This window comes from Varroa jacobsoni, unplaced genomic scaffold (assembly GCF_002532875.2).
Source record: "Varroa jacobsoni isolate VJ856 unplaced genomic scaffold, vjacob_1.0 scaffold_890, whole genome shotgun sequence".
NCBI lineage: Eukaryota > Metazoa > Arthropoda > Arachnida > Mesostigmata > Varroidae > Varroa > Varroa jacobsoni.
The window spans coordinates 14,867-31,863 of NW_019213792.1; the positions used below are offsets into that span (position 1 = coordinate 14,867).

A 16,997-nucleotide genomic window follows, 5' to 3' on the forward strand; every position below is an offset into this window, starting at 1 on the left:
CCTCAAGTGCTGCAATCGTTAAGGGTTGGCCTTTCTGTAGGACTTTTTTGGGTAAGCCACCTCGTGTACAGCCAACACCACAACGTAGCTTACAGTTATTTCGGTTATTCAGTCAAATAAAAGCTTCTGTACTATTATTATACAGATCTTAGCTGCTCGAAATGTAGCGGGTTAGCTAACAAAAGGCAATAAAAAATCAAGGAATATTGGCCTCGTTCAATTGAAAAAATGATCTCTATCATCGTTTAGCATGTCCCACAGGAATCGATTTCAAATAAGCAGACGATACAACAGCAACACATTCGTTCAGAAGATTAAGTGTTCTGCTTTCAGCTGACAAAACACACGACAATAAAATGTATCATTATTATTGATTTAATTTGTGAGATAGAAGCTGGAAATAATATATTTGCTATACTGAACCCCTTTGATGTCTTAGAAATCGAATGGACATCTTAGTTTCGATACTTGTACGACAATCCCAAAAAGTTTTGTCCTGCGTAGAGTTACTCGGAGGGCAAAACTATCCTGGATAGATATTAAAAAATTTCATGCCTTGGTTTCTCACAATTTCTCAAGATTTAGTTGAACATTTCTATTCACCGACAGTATCTATGTGCAGCGGCCGCGAACCGCATAAGCTAGGACCGACTAAGTAATACGCGACCTAGCGGTACCTAAACAAAAATACGCGGACATATAGTATACGCAGCCCTTCGTCTGCTATTTATGACTAGGACTGCGCATAAAAAGCGTACTTCCTTTTATGCATGCAACGTAACTATAAACGCCTAGAAAAGCTATTTAACCACCACATGACAATGACATATGCTTGGCCTGTGTTATTACGGCCTGTGACGTTGTGGCTGTACGGCTGCCGAAAGACCTTTGCAGCTTTTTTACGTGCAGCATTTACATTTAAAACCATGCAGGTTTTAAACGGCTAGGAGTTTATGAAACAGTCTATATTACAACAGAGCGAATACATACAGAGGAACAATTAGCTTGCTTTTATGGACCAACAAAGTGCCGCTAAAGGCGCTACAAGCAATCATATAGGCATAGAAGTATATGATAGCTTTAAAGTGTTTGCAAGTATAAGGGTGTGCGTGCAAGATATTTGTATAAAATTCATGAGATAATAGACAATAACAAATTGTGTTAGCATTATTTCGAATAAGACCGCGTGGATAAGTGAACGAATGAATATCGTACTTCATCGGGAAGCGAGTAATATTCTCTAGAAGGACCAAATGCATTTTCCTTTATCTCAACAATGAAAAAACACAACGATAGAATTAGGCCACTCAATTTCGGTTAATGCTCAGATAACTAAACGTAGTATCTTAAATTAGGCAAAAAAAAAAAGGTAGGAAAAGGATAAGTATTATCGATAACATGACGCAAATTATAACTGCATGAAGAAATGATTTTAGGCACTTTAGAATCAACGACTGAGATCCGCTTTTTCCATAACATGAACGGTACTAGCTCCAGCGCAGAGCTAGTCTAGGTATTATTAGGATAGGCTACGAAACGTTATATTAACGAATATTGATTTATATCAACGAAGGGTCGAAAACGACCCATTCTTTCAGGGTTATATACTTCACCATTTTCATCAAACAAACACCTGGAAACAAACAACAAGCACACATCGTACTGCATTGGCTAACGTCGGTGTTGAATCAAAATGAAAGACATCAAACGATGGTCCACTTGACCTGCGAGCAAAGCTCATCACCGGCTCCAGGTTGTCAAATGTCGTCGTTGACCGTTACCAACGCTCATCGCGCTATGACAATCCCGAAGCTGAAGCTGTTATCAAATAGCTGAATATACATATACCGATTTGTAAGCATTATAAGTTCACTGTACATTTAATAAAATACTCTACTCTACATTTGACAGTAAAAATGGCGAGACCCACGCCAGCCCAACCGATTGCTAGGGGGGCGGGGGCGGCGGGAGGAAGGCTGCGTATGAGGTTTTTTGGCGGGGACCCAGTTTGAATTTAGTGGAATTATAATCGATTAAAATAATAAAAGAAATATCTCAAATGTTATGCAAATCCACAGGTCTCATTCTAGACGCATATCCCAACAATCACATGTGGGTGTTGGATTTTGGAAATTTATAGTTGAAACAATAGGGCTCCGTTACACGATACTAAAAGTTGTGGCGACTTTTTATGCTAATGGTTAACGCTGTTGACAGGTAATCCTATTTATGAAATCTATCATTTTTAGCTTGTTGTCATAGGTAAAATCCTGGGCCGATACGTCAGTTTGATCAAACTGAAAAAAAAACAAGTCGATGTATAAACCTATCAAGGTGGAGCGTTATTGATCTTTTTGCGCTAACATATGAAAATAATACAAAGTAGGTGATGGATGAAATCATGAACCTGCTAGGAAACTAACAGAAATTAGCGACGAGCATTGGCTATATCCCAAATTCCGTGACAAGGCTGACGTTGACAATTTTACCTGTTATTATTAAGATCTTATGAGATTTCATACAACCGCCGAGTACTTGAATTCGCTTACTATACTGTGTGTACAGCATGTATGCACAGTTATTAATGGTACAATTAAGATGCATACCGCAATGTCGTACTCTGTCTACCGGTGGGCTTGGGCTTGGGTTATTGTTTGAAAAGGAAGAATTTGAAAACGGTTACAGAGCGATCGGACTGTTACGCTGATGACCGATATCGGTATTGTGTTCTCGTGATAGCGCAGAAGGTAATGTATTTTCCTGCGAAACATATAAATACTTGAGTGAAATAGTCTAGGTTCAAATCCACGCGTAGACACGTGTTAGCAGGAGCCAGCTTCTTAATGCCTAACGGCCGAGTACCCGACGTAAAACACCAAACCTGACTATTCTAATCAGCTAGACGTTGTATACGTCGATTAGAGCGGCTATCAGCGGCCACAGTCAGCTGTAACTTGTCCTTAATGCGTCGGTACACTTAGCACTGTAGTATATAAACATAACACGAAATAGTAGTAGTCTTATAGTCTACGATCCAAGGCATATGTATCAGTGAAACACGTTAACTGTAGTCGCGCACAAGCCCGAGTTGACCTATTCACACGAGGCTAGATAATGATGGGTGCACCAAGGAGATAAAATTCGGTAGCTTCTGCTAGGACGGTGTATCGGTGGGCACGCAGTACAGACACACAACTGAATGAGCGTCAGTCAAATCTAGCTGTTTTATTGTAAACGTGAAGAAGGACGAAGATCTTAGTCATTAATGTATTTGTCCCGATAAACTATTTACAATCCTATCTCCGATGGAAATGGATCCGGTTTTTTTGTACAGCGCTAAACTTTCGTTTTTGGCAAACCTTTTAATTGACGTAAATTTCATAACTCGTGGAAAACTGTTACCAGAATGCTGGAAAGATATTAATAAGAAACAATAGTAATACTGGCAAAAAAAAATATACGCGGTACAATAATATCGCGACGTATCTTTTTCTTTGAGTTGACGCCGGTGGCGTCGGATGCAGTGACATTGTTCTAAACGAAAGCCCTATTCAAACGATCAACTAAACGATAATAAATGATTTAAACCAACCCAATTGACGACGTAACGTCAATACAAGAAAGTCGCTCTTCTATTCAGCCGTCTTTCACCGAACCAGAGCTTTTGGCTATTTATCCGAGCAAACAGCATCGTTCAGCTGATCGAATACACAATGACTCTGTGCCCATAATAACTCATAACGTCGGCTTAAACAGGCAGATATCCAACAAACACGAGCACTGGTCAACACGAAGAGATTCTACAGTGCTAAATGCTGGGGAACTGGTGCCTGCCACACGAGGGCTCTTTATTCTAGCTGATGTAAGAACGCTGCCCGTGTCGTTTCCCGGTCCCGCAGTTCTCGTCACTAGACATCCACTGACGGCGACTTTGCTCCATGATCAGGATGCCCCCGGGAGGTCAGTTAGATCATCATTATGGCTGGGCATCAGGTCAGACCGGATCGATCATATGAATAGCTACGTCCTTCCAAATCACCGATGATATTTGACTGCGACCGACTTTTTCAAGTCAAGCGCCGCTCCACCCTGAAGAGTTGCGCAGCTGGGGCCCCCGCTCGTTTTACTGTCCAATCGTTTGGCATAGTTGGTAGCTCGTAGGCGGCATTTTGACAGGCGCAGATTGCCACAGATCGGAAACAAATAAAGTGGCAGTAAAGAGAATCAAAAGAAAAATGCCTTTGCTTCGTCTACTCCCTATCGCGGTTTTCACGCGATCAGATAAGCGGCTTTGTTTGCTTTGGCTAACATCAGCGACAACCGTCATATCGATAGGCCAACAATGCCAAGTTCAGGATTTGTAACGATAATCGCGATAAAGACGACAGCAGTCCCGACAATGAAGACAACGACTATAATGGTGGCCTGCTGCAAGCCAATCGGATAAAGCATTCCATTGATTCTCTGGTGTCCGGTGGGGCTGCCGCCGCCGCCGCCGCCGTCGTCGTCGTCGTCGTCGCTTTCGCGGACAAAGCCTTATATATGTATAGTGCAATAAGTGTAGTGGGTGTCATAAAACCATTGTGTTCTGTTATCTTTATACATGCACTGCTATGTCAGGCGGTGTCCTCGGACTTTAACGACCTTGAATGGGAAACGTAATCAACAAAGACAAAACGGTGGCGAAGGCCGACAGTATGAGCAGGTGATTTTTTCAGTGCATGAGCGTGTGTGTGATGATCAACGGAGTACCACAGTCACATTTAAAAAAAAAAGCCATCTTTTCGAGAAAATCACAGCTTCTTTTTCAAAACCACGTTTTACTTTTTGAATATAAACACTGTTTTTTGGACTATTTATCGATATCCTCTAGTTAGAAATTTTTGTTTTTTTCTTATTTATGTGGAATATGCGGCTATGAGTTTAAGCGAATTAAGCAATATATTCCCTGACACGGCGCCCGTAGGGGAGCGTACAGCGCCTACAGAACCTGACCTGAAATTCACATGGGTAATATACATTTAATCTTATATGGGAAGATTACTTTAAGCAATGGAAGAAATTGTTCTTCTATTGCTTAAGGTAATCTTCAAATTGAAGAGATAGCAATATACTATTACAGTAATACATATATATATATATCAAAGAGACTAGGTTTTCTTTTTCTCTCTCCAAACAAACAAAGAGTTATTCTTTTTTAGAAGAGTCGAAACTCTTCTTGTTTAAAAACTTAAACAGTTAGGACTATAGTTTCGATAAAAATCAACTAGCGTACATCTTCTGCATAACAGTCGCTTATACGTGTAATATTCATGCATTTTTTTCCTTTTTCAGATAATTCTATATAGATATATCTGCTTAGCAACTCAATACACTAAAAACAGCAATTGAAAATTTATCACCTATGATAACCCGGGAAAATTTGAAAGTTCGATGATGTGCGCAACGGATTATTGACGAGTAATATATGTAAATTATAGACAGTTTTTCTAGAAGTTCTCACCTTTTTACCCAATATTTATGATTATCTAGATAACGGTGCCCATCAGGTTTCCTTCCGAGACTGTCACATCGGTCTTCGAACTGGTAAGCACATTCTGGGCCGCTTTTGCAAGCACGTACATATTCGTTGGATTTTTTGATCAATTTTAGCCATTTAATAACTACTGTTTCTGATATGCGTTTCTAACAATGATAGCCATCTTGCATCATAATGGATGTGCTTAGTGTCGAATTCAATCGATCCACACACGTTTACATAGAGATAGAAGTTCCATTGTTGGGGAAGCTGTAGAGGTTGTCTGTTTTTGAAGGAGATCTTTTTTTTTACAAGATAGCCCCCTACACTTAATAATGTTGCGTGTATCGGTCAATTGACGCGCTAGTAACATGCTAATTAAACTACGCGTTCATCATGTGTCTCTATGCTGACTCGATATTGCGTGAAACAAGTAAAAGTACCATGTTACACAAACGTTTGTTCCATATAGCATAATACGCTTTTATCCAGCAATCTGTGGACAACAATTTTACTTAGACCGACTGGAAGTCTGAATCAAGTTAGGCTCGCTCAAATAGGTCTAATAACGTTAATCGCTTAGTGAGCTGTTGTTTATATGTATATTTTTTGGTGTTTGTATCTTTTTTCTTGCCATAGAGCGACCCATACTGATGTGTTGAACGAGACTCACACCAGTCCATTAATTTGGCGTAACATAATCTGCACTATTAAAATTGATGCCGGTGGAAATATTACAAAGGGATACTTATTGTGCATACATGTTAAAAGTCCGTTGCGGCCTGCCTCCCTACATACTTCGTCATAGCAGGTAGTTCGGGTATAAATACCCTGCTATGTACCACTACAGTAACTGCGTCAACTAACATATCTGACGTCTTCGTAAAGTACCGATTACATTTGTAACTGCCCATTACTGAGAGTAAGCGTACTAAATTCGAAGCGTAAACAGGCGACGTAAGAAAATAAACTAGGGCTCTCGGTTTCTGCCCAGTAGAATAAGCCTTTGCGTGCGTACACCGATGTCCAGATACACACAAATCAATAAACAGACAGACAGACAGACAGAGAGACAAATAAGTTCATCGCCAGACAATACAGCCGGGCGCTAGCGGTCAAAAGACCGATGACGTTGCTCACTTATTAAGAACACTCCTGTAAACACGAATACTAGCGGCAGCTTCCTGAGCTGCTCGTGCAGTGTGTGGCATCGCATCGCACAGAATCCGCTCACGGTCGTCAACCCCTGCCGGTATCCGTGCCAGTTGCGTTTGCCTTTCAGTGAAGAATTTCACGAACAGGGGCCGAAATGTCTGCATGTCTATGTGTATCACGTTATGTCCTACACTAGGTCTGTGGAATGCCAACGGTTTAGAGGGTGGGGCAAAGCGGACAGACAAAGGACAGGCAGGCAATGGCGTAAACCTTTTGGAATCGGTAGTGTTGCGAGTTTCCGCTCGGGCAGCGGTCATTTAAATTAAAGAAAGTAACACAAACGGTATCGGTAGCAGTGATGGAGTGACGCCCCGTCACGTAGAAAATCGACCGTGTAATACATAAATGCATAGAAGGTCTGTAAGACTTATTTGGGTAAGGCATAATGCGCGCAAGGAGGCTGGAAACTCATGGGATAATTTCTCCTAGAAATTTTATAGATGTGCGTTTAAGTCATTGCGACCCCATTCATCATACCTTTGGTCTTCCGTAATATTCGGACATCGTACTTTTGCGCCATGTGTACACCCAGATACATTCTGGAGCAATGCATAGCAAGTGATGACCTTGAAAAAGAACAGATGTGCAGCATACAGTGGTCATAAGTCTTCTAATTACAAAGATTTTCTTGCACGATCGTCATGTCAAATACAGGACAACCATCCTGACAACCCTACACGATTAATACAAACACGTATTCAGCATACTATCCGCATGTAGTTGAACCGCTACCGAATCCGTACTGGAAAATACCTTTCTGGCGTTAGCTAATAGTGTTCTCTCTCTTCTTTGAATGCTAATATATGGCGCGTCAGCTGTCAGAAGAAATATTACTGTTAACGAGCTCAGTACGTAATACTCAGTCAGCCGCCGACTCCCGTTTAAGGTCACGCTACGATAGGACGGATTGAATAGACCTGTGACTAAATACTTTCTGTGCTTTACTTTGTTATCGGCATTGCGGCTTTTAGCCGGATAGTTCTCACGTCACTTCGAGTCCCATTTGTTTCTATTTCAGCATTATTTTCTCGATACTGCAATTCTGGCTAAAAACCCCCAACTGCCTCGTTGGTCGTGCAATATGTACACAGTGAAAGCATAGTCCTTAGTTTAATAAAACTTACCTTAAGTTTGTAATAATCTTGAACAGCTGGATCTACCATAGCAAGGCACACACGTGAGTGTGTGCACAAACAAGTGTACTACACTCTATAGAATGGTATGATTCGCCTGTTACGTTGTAGCAAGCCCAAACTTGGCAGTCTAGGTTTGAACCTGGGCGTACACACGCTTCATTTCATACTGGGAAGGATCGCCAGCCGTTTGAAATCATGCCCACTTAAGGCCGTGGACGTACAATTCAAAACACTTCCAGATCTTCAGTGACGTTATGCACAGTGAGTGTATTTTCTAGCGTCAGTTTGCGCTACCAAACACTCTTCACGTCTCGACCAATGGAAGGCTTCATGTATCGGCATAGAAACAGTGGATGCTATTATTCACCGAAAATCATTTTCAGCTACGGAACGATGGTTACTTAGAGCTATTTGAATTGCCTAAGATCCACTCCTGTACTTTTTCCTTGCCTCACGTCATACCTCTAACCACCAAGAAAAGATACAGCGAAATTTTTAACTGCAAAAACAACAACAGTAACAAAGCGACGCAGGGATGATGTCGTCGAGTTAGTGGGGCTTTGTTGTTAACACGGTACAGCGTCGGCTATACAGATGCTGCACTGACCGAAGGAATAAGAGACTAACGTTTAGGTCGTGCGCAGGGGTTGTTTTGCTTTGATTCTGCCTGTCCGTAGCGAGTACTGTCGACTGACATCGACTGGCATCACTTCGGCAGCCGCTGTTATCCAGAGAAACTCCCGAGCAGAAGATTCGCGTTCGATCTGCAGATGGGCCGAGCTGAAGTTGAGCCCGGTGCGATACGTTGCAGAAGTGTTGCACCGGACGATGGTGCTCTGAAAAGAAGCGGTGACGACGGCGAGAGAATGCATTATTCGGCTGACGGATACGGCCAAATGAACTGCGTGATTGGATTAATTGTTTCTATTTTTACCGTGTACTGTTTCGCTGCCTATGACTTGTCGATTCGTCGTTTGTATCCGTCTGCAGCTCAGAATATGCAGTAAATAGATGGCGTCACGCAGAAAATCATTGAATAGACGCTGTCTGGAAAATAATGGACAGGTAATTTGCGCTTCGGCTGTTTGTCAGTCTCCGATGCGGCGTTTACAATGATGGTGGCGCGTTCGAAAGCCAGAGAATCACAACGAAAAGCGTTTAGCACTAGGTGGCAAGCGAGATCTGTATAAGCAGCTATCGACACGAGCACCTTGTGGTGCGTACGTATGCACTGATCAATGTTAACATAAATCAATTAAACTTGCTACACTAATGTACAGTGCTGGGTTTGCTTATTTTTCTTCCGGAAGCACCCAGTCGTTTACAAGTTAGCAGAAAAATGCGTAGCCAGACATAGGGAAAATGCCTTGTGTCTTTGCTAGTAACCAAGGGGCATATTGCATTTGACAAATAATGTCAGCGACGCTCGAACAGAGAAACGATCAGTGAACCATACGTACATGGGCCATTTTCGCTGGAACTTCGGCATGGGCAAAACGAATTTGTCTTTCGTGTATATTGTATGAATGTTGAAATGGTGGCATCTGATCAGACATTGACAAACCTAAAATGTCCATAAATAACTTCCTCTATTCACACAAACTATGCAACGTATGTGTAACACGAAGTGTCTATACCTACAGCAGTTTCCATGGAAAATCTCCTATGCTACATTAATCACTCGAACAAATTGTGCTCAGCCGATAGAATATATGCCAGTTAACCCTATTGCAAAAAGATCTAGAATTTACGAAAAAAATCTTTGCAGCTATGTTTATTGGCTAAATTGTTATTAAGTGTGCTTTCATCCATCAATGAAATCTCCTCTCGTATCGAAGAACGTTCAGAACGAACCTTCTGCACACAAATAATGACTGATTTCCATGGAGAAATTAGTGTGTCTTGGCAGGTTATCTTATGGTGGTCTATAACAACAGTTAATCTGTCGTAGTGTCCCATTACTTATACATGGTATTATGTAAGTGTATGCGTATAGAAAACTCAATAAAGCCGTGCTTCAATGTGATTATTGTCGATTTTCCAGGACCTTAATTTTCGCTATCTATATCATTTCTGCGATCGTAGTCATATATCGCTCGCTTTTTATTGAAATATGCGAGCTGCTCTGAGATCGAACCTGTTTTGGCCATTTCGATGTATTACGTTTGCGTGTTGATAGACCGGGTCACGATTGTCCAAAGATAAGCGAATGCAGTGAAAGCGTCAGCAGGTAGCCTCGTTCTCGTAGAAGGCAGCCTGGCGCGACTTCCACAGAAAAGGCTAACCCATATTGGTCGTACCTGTTCAGGGAGAAAGTGTACAGGTCAGTTGAAGTTAGACGCCCTGTTCAGCGATTAGTTATTCTCCCTGCATAAATACGTGCGTTCAAAGTTGCATCAAACTGAGTTATTTTGGGAACGGCCCTACGAGACATTATATTAGTCTCGGAAAAATATAGCGGTGTTCTATGTAAACTGAATCCAGCGTAACAGCGGCTCCTACTTCAAAGGCCATTGTAACAGCGAGAAGATCAATAACAAAATTGATCAAGAATAATTTCAACAAAGTTGTATATTTTAATTTAATTCAAGCTTTCTTTTCAACTACGCGGTACCAAAACAATAACTTCTGCAACTTCATTACAATTAGAGTATATTTATCATACAGAATACGATAGTATCGTAGTGTTATAAATGGTAAATACTAGCATTTGATTATAGATAGAAATAGATTATGAATTTGAGATGTGCTTCTGATTAGCAATTACTAAGATCCCAAATTAAATATATAAGCAAAACCTTATATTTGCGTTTGGGCGGGGTCTTATTCAGCGAATCAGCCTAGAATTTAACCATTACGTTTTTCTGGCAAATTTTCACTAACAAACATATCATAACGATTTTAATAACCATTGACCGCGGTTCATATCTCTGTTGATTACCGTAGTGAGCTTTTCGCTAGGGTCATTATTTGGAGGCCCGGTACCTCAATGCCATTGCCTCGGTATCCATGTAACTAGGCAAGCAGTATCAGCTAAAGTATCGCGCGTGCCATTTGAATCCGGCTACGCTAGCGCCGCCAGGACAACCGCCGCGCGATTTTAGGGTGGAAGTGAGAAAAGAGCGGCTGTGGGGAATAGATGTTTCAGACGTAATAACGGCCTAGTTCTACCAGAAACATATCCGGCAAAAATATAGCTTAGCTTCCATGGCGGTTAGCATAGTGGCATTCACCACCGCAGCGAAAACTAGCTGCTGATTCAGATGCAGTAGAAATTACAATGAGACGAAGAGCTCGACTGCTAGCCTGTGTAGCTGCCACCCTGACAATGTCTTGACGCCATCCATGCGGCGTTTCCTCAGCCTACACTTCTTCCAACGTGGTCGTTTCAACTATCACCGATACGCGTTCACATGGCTAGCATGTTTTCAGTGAAGCGACCGCTGTCAATGCCGTAGCAGTGAAGGAAGAGGCTTCTCACTACGTTATTCCGACTGAAGGTGCTCCGGTAACAGCGGGGCTTGGAGACGGCTGCATTGGGCCGATGCGTATTGCCGTCGGCTTTTCAAGAGCCATGACCACTTTGATAGAGATCTATAAATATATTCTAAACAGTACCAGTGATATAAACCCTACTAGCATGTCTTATTATTACATCACTATGTTATTTTGTTACATTATTACTATCATCAGTTGCCTGGCTTCTTTGTCACCGTTGACCGTTGACTTTGCGTCCGTGTAAGCAACGTGCCTTTGTAGAACCCATAACGATCTGCATGTTATGATCCTTTTGATTCGCAATTCTATCCAGATCTGCACAGCGTGTCCATTAAACGCTTAAAATTTTTATGTTGGAGAACAATACTCGTCAAGTTAACTATGCGTCTGTAGGGTTATAAGTTGAATGCTATCAATGCGATTGCGTGTTTAATCAAGGACTATTAATAGAAAAAAAAAAAAAAAAAAACGAAAAAAAAGATACAAAAATCATCTGATATTTGGAACAGTTAAATTTTTAGTAACTAATAGATGCCATGCATACCTATTTCTTCATTTGTTGCTTACGGGTGTAATTCCTTCCATGTACTGTTTTATTATGCGTTTCCAATATAGGCTTTCCACTTGTCTCTTGCCAGAACAGGCTCAGATATAGATATATATCCCCAGCAATTCAAGCTCCTTTATGTCGATCGGCCCATACATATGCATAAACCTAATTTGCCCCACATAAGGACGAAGCTTCATAGTGACAAATTGATGCCACTTATAGCAGATACAATTGGCAATTAGGTATGAGCTGTCAATTGCAAACAAAGTCCAAATGCGTTGCCAGCGACTAATCCCATAATGACTATTGCTATCACAGTGTAAGAAAAAAAGTAATCAATCATCAGCTGCACCAGTATTCACGTAAATACGGTACGGCATTGTAGTTACTTAGGCTTCCCTCCTTTCAGAGTCTCCCGGGCTAATCCTGAAATCTGCCCAGTTCTATACCTAGATAGATCACTTGTGCTGTTCAACAAGGATGCCAATTGTCAACCAACTGGTAGGTCCAAAACGGACAAACCTGATATGAGGCAAAAGAAGCAAATATATACATCCTACCTGTTTCATCGGGCTGTTCCAGAAACGCGTACGAATCAATCAGTTAAGTACTTTCAAAAATCGCTGCCGCTATTACTGCAGACAGCATCATATACTTTCATATTTACATCACTCCGCCGAATATAGAACAAAGTTGTCTAAATAAACATAATGACATGTTTATTCTTAGAATTATTCGCACTTTATTTCTCATAACATTTTAGAAAAAGTCAAAAGTTCAACCATAATCTATAACATATCTGGTGGCCCTTTTACGTGCGCGCGTGCGTGCGTGCGTGCGTGTGTGTGTGTGTGTGTGTGTGTGTGTGTGTGTGTGTGTGTGTGTGTGTCTGTGTATTTATATTTGCTTTTCGTGTAAGACAGCCTCCTTCGCAGCTTTTGGTGACAGGAATAAATAAAAGCTGTGTGTACGATATTTCTACGTTACTATTGGCCACTTCGCATTTGTCCGACTTTTGTCGTTTATGTCTCTTTTGTCGGAAGTTTTAGCGAAAGCTGCAGAAGTGGTTAGGATGGCGTAGCCATCGTCGTTTGGGGCGACGAAAACACAGAATATGAAAGTTTTTCCTATGAGATTGCTTGATCTTTGCTTTCCTCGCCATTTGCTCCCCTAGTATTTTTTTTGTAGATAGAAAGTGATCGGACGGCCGTCTGGCGTACTAATACATTGGCACGTATAGGGCAAATCAAAGGTAGTAATCATTACTTCGTATGAACGTGGGTAACACGGAGACGTTGATCTCCTTCTACTCAAGCCAGGCCCAAGCTTATCATGGCGATGGAACAATCATCTGGCACAGAAAAAATTGACAACTTCTTTGTTAATATCAACTATAATAGAGAAAATAGTACCAGCGGAACTGGGCGAACCCAGGCGAGCTTTGGGGACATTGAGCAGCAAGGTAACAGGGGAAGGTACGTTAGTGCGAAACTTCGAAGATGATGCGATCGGACTCTCACATGATATAATATCAAGAAACTTATAAAAGAACGAGCAAACAGAAGGAAAAACTTCAAGAAAAAATAAAGCGAATCACTAGTATTCGTTGAAACTGTAAACAAAAGTCGCGGCCTTGCCAAGGTACATGTTTTAATGTTTAGTTGTTGATTCATCCACAAAACGTTCTGTCTCTCTAGCCCTACAGCCAAAGAAGGGCAGCAGCCAGTGTGAAGAAAAATTTTGAAGAAATGTTTTCCAAGCATTTGCTTTTACCTTCGTAGCGAGGTTTTAAATGACTACGAAGCGGGTCTTTTGGCCACCTAGACTGAATCCACGCTAGACGCTTAGGCGGACAATCACATACAATTTGGCACGCTCGGGTCTACTGACCAATGACGTTTGATCAGACATGTTGAAATTAGGTGGATAGTAGTCATGGGATCGTTAGGCTATAAATACTCACCTGTGAAGAACAAATGAGAGACGATTCTCGGACGGCCACGAAATTAACTGAGGACTAAATAACAAGCAATACTTTACCAACCTGCATTAATATGCAGACCACTACATGTAACAATGACAATCTATCATCATAATTACGCGCGCATGTATCGACAAATGATTCAACATACCGCCCCGCCGTTGTAGCTCGCCGTAATAGGGTGCCAACTCGATCATTGTCGGCAGGCAACTAAGGGCCCTCACTGTCACCAAAAGACCATCCTGCGACCCAGTTCGCTATGTGTTCGATGAATATTTAGTGATTCGTTTATAAACAGTCTGAGCTGGTGTTTATTTAGTGGCGGTATAAGTATTAACATTCAATGTTGTTTGTTTAAATATATACATATATATATGATAAAGTGTTCGTGTGAGCGATCTGTAGCACAGACAGATGTAATTAAAAACAGCCCATTTGGACATGGATGCCACGACGATTAGACAAGTGTCGAATCGAAGATGACATAACGCAATGTACACATTGATTTTAATTGTGTTAATAATCGCTTTTGCTTTCCCTGTGGCTATGAATGAGAGGATTGAACAGTATTTTCTAGAACAAATTGGAAATCTGCGAGGTCTAACATTACATACCGATTCCGGAGTCGGCACGAGCCGCTGATCCACAAATATCTTCCTATAGTTAAAAGCGAAATCGATTGATAATTGGAGGTAGGTAGCGGTGTTTCGCATGACCAGTTCCTGTACAGTCGGACTCCTCGTATCTCCTTTGACGCATAGGTACTTGATCAGTAAGACGGAGATTGGTCTAGTGACAACGGTACGGCCAACCTTGGGATTTTCTGCAAAAAACGTTTTTTACATCATCACCATTACTTCATGACGCGCCAGAGGGCGGAAGATGGAGAGGATAAACAATGTTGACCAGCACAACGACTAGCTCACTGACAGGAGAGGTTCGCTACCGTTCTAAACCTCTTTGGGCCAACCTCGAAAAGGGCTGACGGGTTTCTCGGTGTGCAGGTCGGAAGGTTCCTCGCCATTGCCAGCGGGAAGTCTTGTGCTATCGATATACTGGAACAGTATATACGTTTTGGTGAAACACTTTGACGATTTACGATCCTGTTCATACGAACTAGAAGGATCAAAGATAAAAAGCAGAAGGAAAAATGAAATAAATAATTGATGTACAGATTCTAGATTTGAAACAGCGGCGAAGTAGCTGTCGAGGCAACTATTCAAAACGGTAACGTGACGCATTAATGGAGCTTCCGTATTCGGTTATAGTTAGCCTTCCATGAACAACTAATCGTATGCCAGACAAAATCTACATACCCCTGTGACATATTTACTCGCACAGGGACAAACACCAACCAGCGTTCTATTCGCCATATATTATAGAAACGCGTAGCTAGCTACACCGTGTCATATAACGAGATCAATTTTTTTTCCTCAAACCTCACAGGTCCCTATAGAGCACTGCAACGAAAGCCACATGCGTACCCTTGGAACCCAATGGAAAGTCATGCCATATCGGTGAGGCGGTCGTTCCGCGAATCTGTCTTCATAGAAATAAATTCACAGGCTAAAACTGAGAATTAGAAATCAACATACACTCACCTTTTTTTCCCCCCCCAGTAGCTGAGCTGGCTTCTAGACAAACATATCTGAGAAATTTCTGCCAGTAGCGAACACGCTGATATCATACGATATCTAATACACGGTCCGTGTACAGGTACGTACGTGTGAATCTGTGGCCTGTAGAAAATATACCGTCCGCTTACATCGACAAGCATAAGATGACATTTTGAGCGTCATTGAATACATTTGTTATGTAGAAATTCTCCGTTTGAGATATCTATCTAGATGTCTTATTTAAGTGCTTGGCTATAGGGACATTTCGTCTTGTTTTGAAAAGAGGAAGACATGAATTGTGAGATAACAAGTTCTGCTAACATGACTAAATATGAAGATCTGTCCGTTTCGGTATCAAGTACCAATACGGTTTTCCATATTTAATAGAAGTAACACCATAATACATACATTTATCATATTGTGTTACGTCGTTTTTGATTGTCGATACTTTTCTATATTTCTCTTTCGTTTTACTGATTCTAGTAAAGACCATAACGTATCATAGTGAAGCAAATGGCAGAACAGATTTTGTATGTAGAGTTCCAGTTACGCAAGAATCGATTTGGAAAACTCTATATTTTTACCTATGTAAATAGTATAAACTGGTTATTGTATGGTCTTCTGAACGTAAACTGCCTCTAAGTACTGGGCTTTCCTTAAAAGATGTATTTTTCTTATAAAGAAAATATGTGGCACTTAGAGGCTACTTTAACGTTTAACGATCTAACAAGATCAATAATAGGCATAGACGTAATGTAATAAATGTGAATTAATGGTTACTTATTGTTTCGAAGCCATATATAACATGCCCCTTATGGTTAATAGGTGACATCCATATATATATATATATATATATATATGTCGGTATTAAACAACCAGGTGGCAATTAATAGGCGCGGCGAGCGCTGGCTCCTAAAACAAAGGAGTGTTGCGAAACGGCCTCAAGAGAACGGCTATAGAAGAAGCCCTCACTCTGCAGGACTCTTCGAAGTTAAACGAGGCGGCGCGATCTCATTGCCGCTAGCTGTCAACGACGCCAAACGTTACCGCTTTACGACGGCGCTGAGCCAACTAGACCAGAGCGGCCGTTACAGCAGCGTTCTTTTGTTCGATAACAGTGTTAGGCTAAAACCTAAAACAACGTCGATGTCTGTGGCCATTACCATTTCACCCCGTAATTCATATTCAAGAGATCGTGACAAAGCGATAGTCTAATAAAGAACAGCATATGCAACTGATGGCGCCTTTGTTGATAGCGTTACACGTTCGAGGTACCGCTTGCCGTTTGGTCACCCAGCTACGACCCCCCCTTGCTCCTACCGCTGCAGTTGTTGGCTGCAAAAATCTTTAAAGCGACATCCGGAGCGCGCGTGGCTGTACAAGATGAACAACTGGGACTCCTTGAGGAAAAGTTTAAAAAAATTTCCGAACGTTAAAACTGCCGACCACGACGAGTCAGCAGACCTATCCGACCCTAGAACTC

The 16,997-nt window shown here is 41.5% G+C and overlaps 1 long non-coding RNA gene across 1 annotated transcript; it reads right to left on the minus strand.

The window, feature by feature from the left end:
• Positions 1-4,771: 4,771 nt before the first annotated feature.
• LOC111264725 (uncharacterized) lies at positions 4,772-15,625 on the minus strand. The gene is made up of 5 exons (XR_002683033.2): positions 15,500-15,625; positions 14,513-14,721; positions 10,007-10,169; positions 8,497-8,705; positions 4,772-4,995 (listed from the first exon to the last, which is right to left on the minus strand). It is a non-coding gene; the product is annotated as an uncharacterized LOC111264725 (long non-coding RNA).
• Between the last annotated feature and the right edge of the window lie 1,372 nt (positions 15,626-16,997).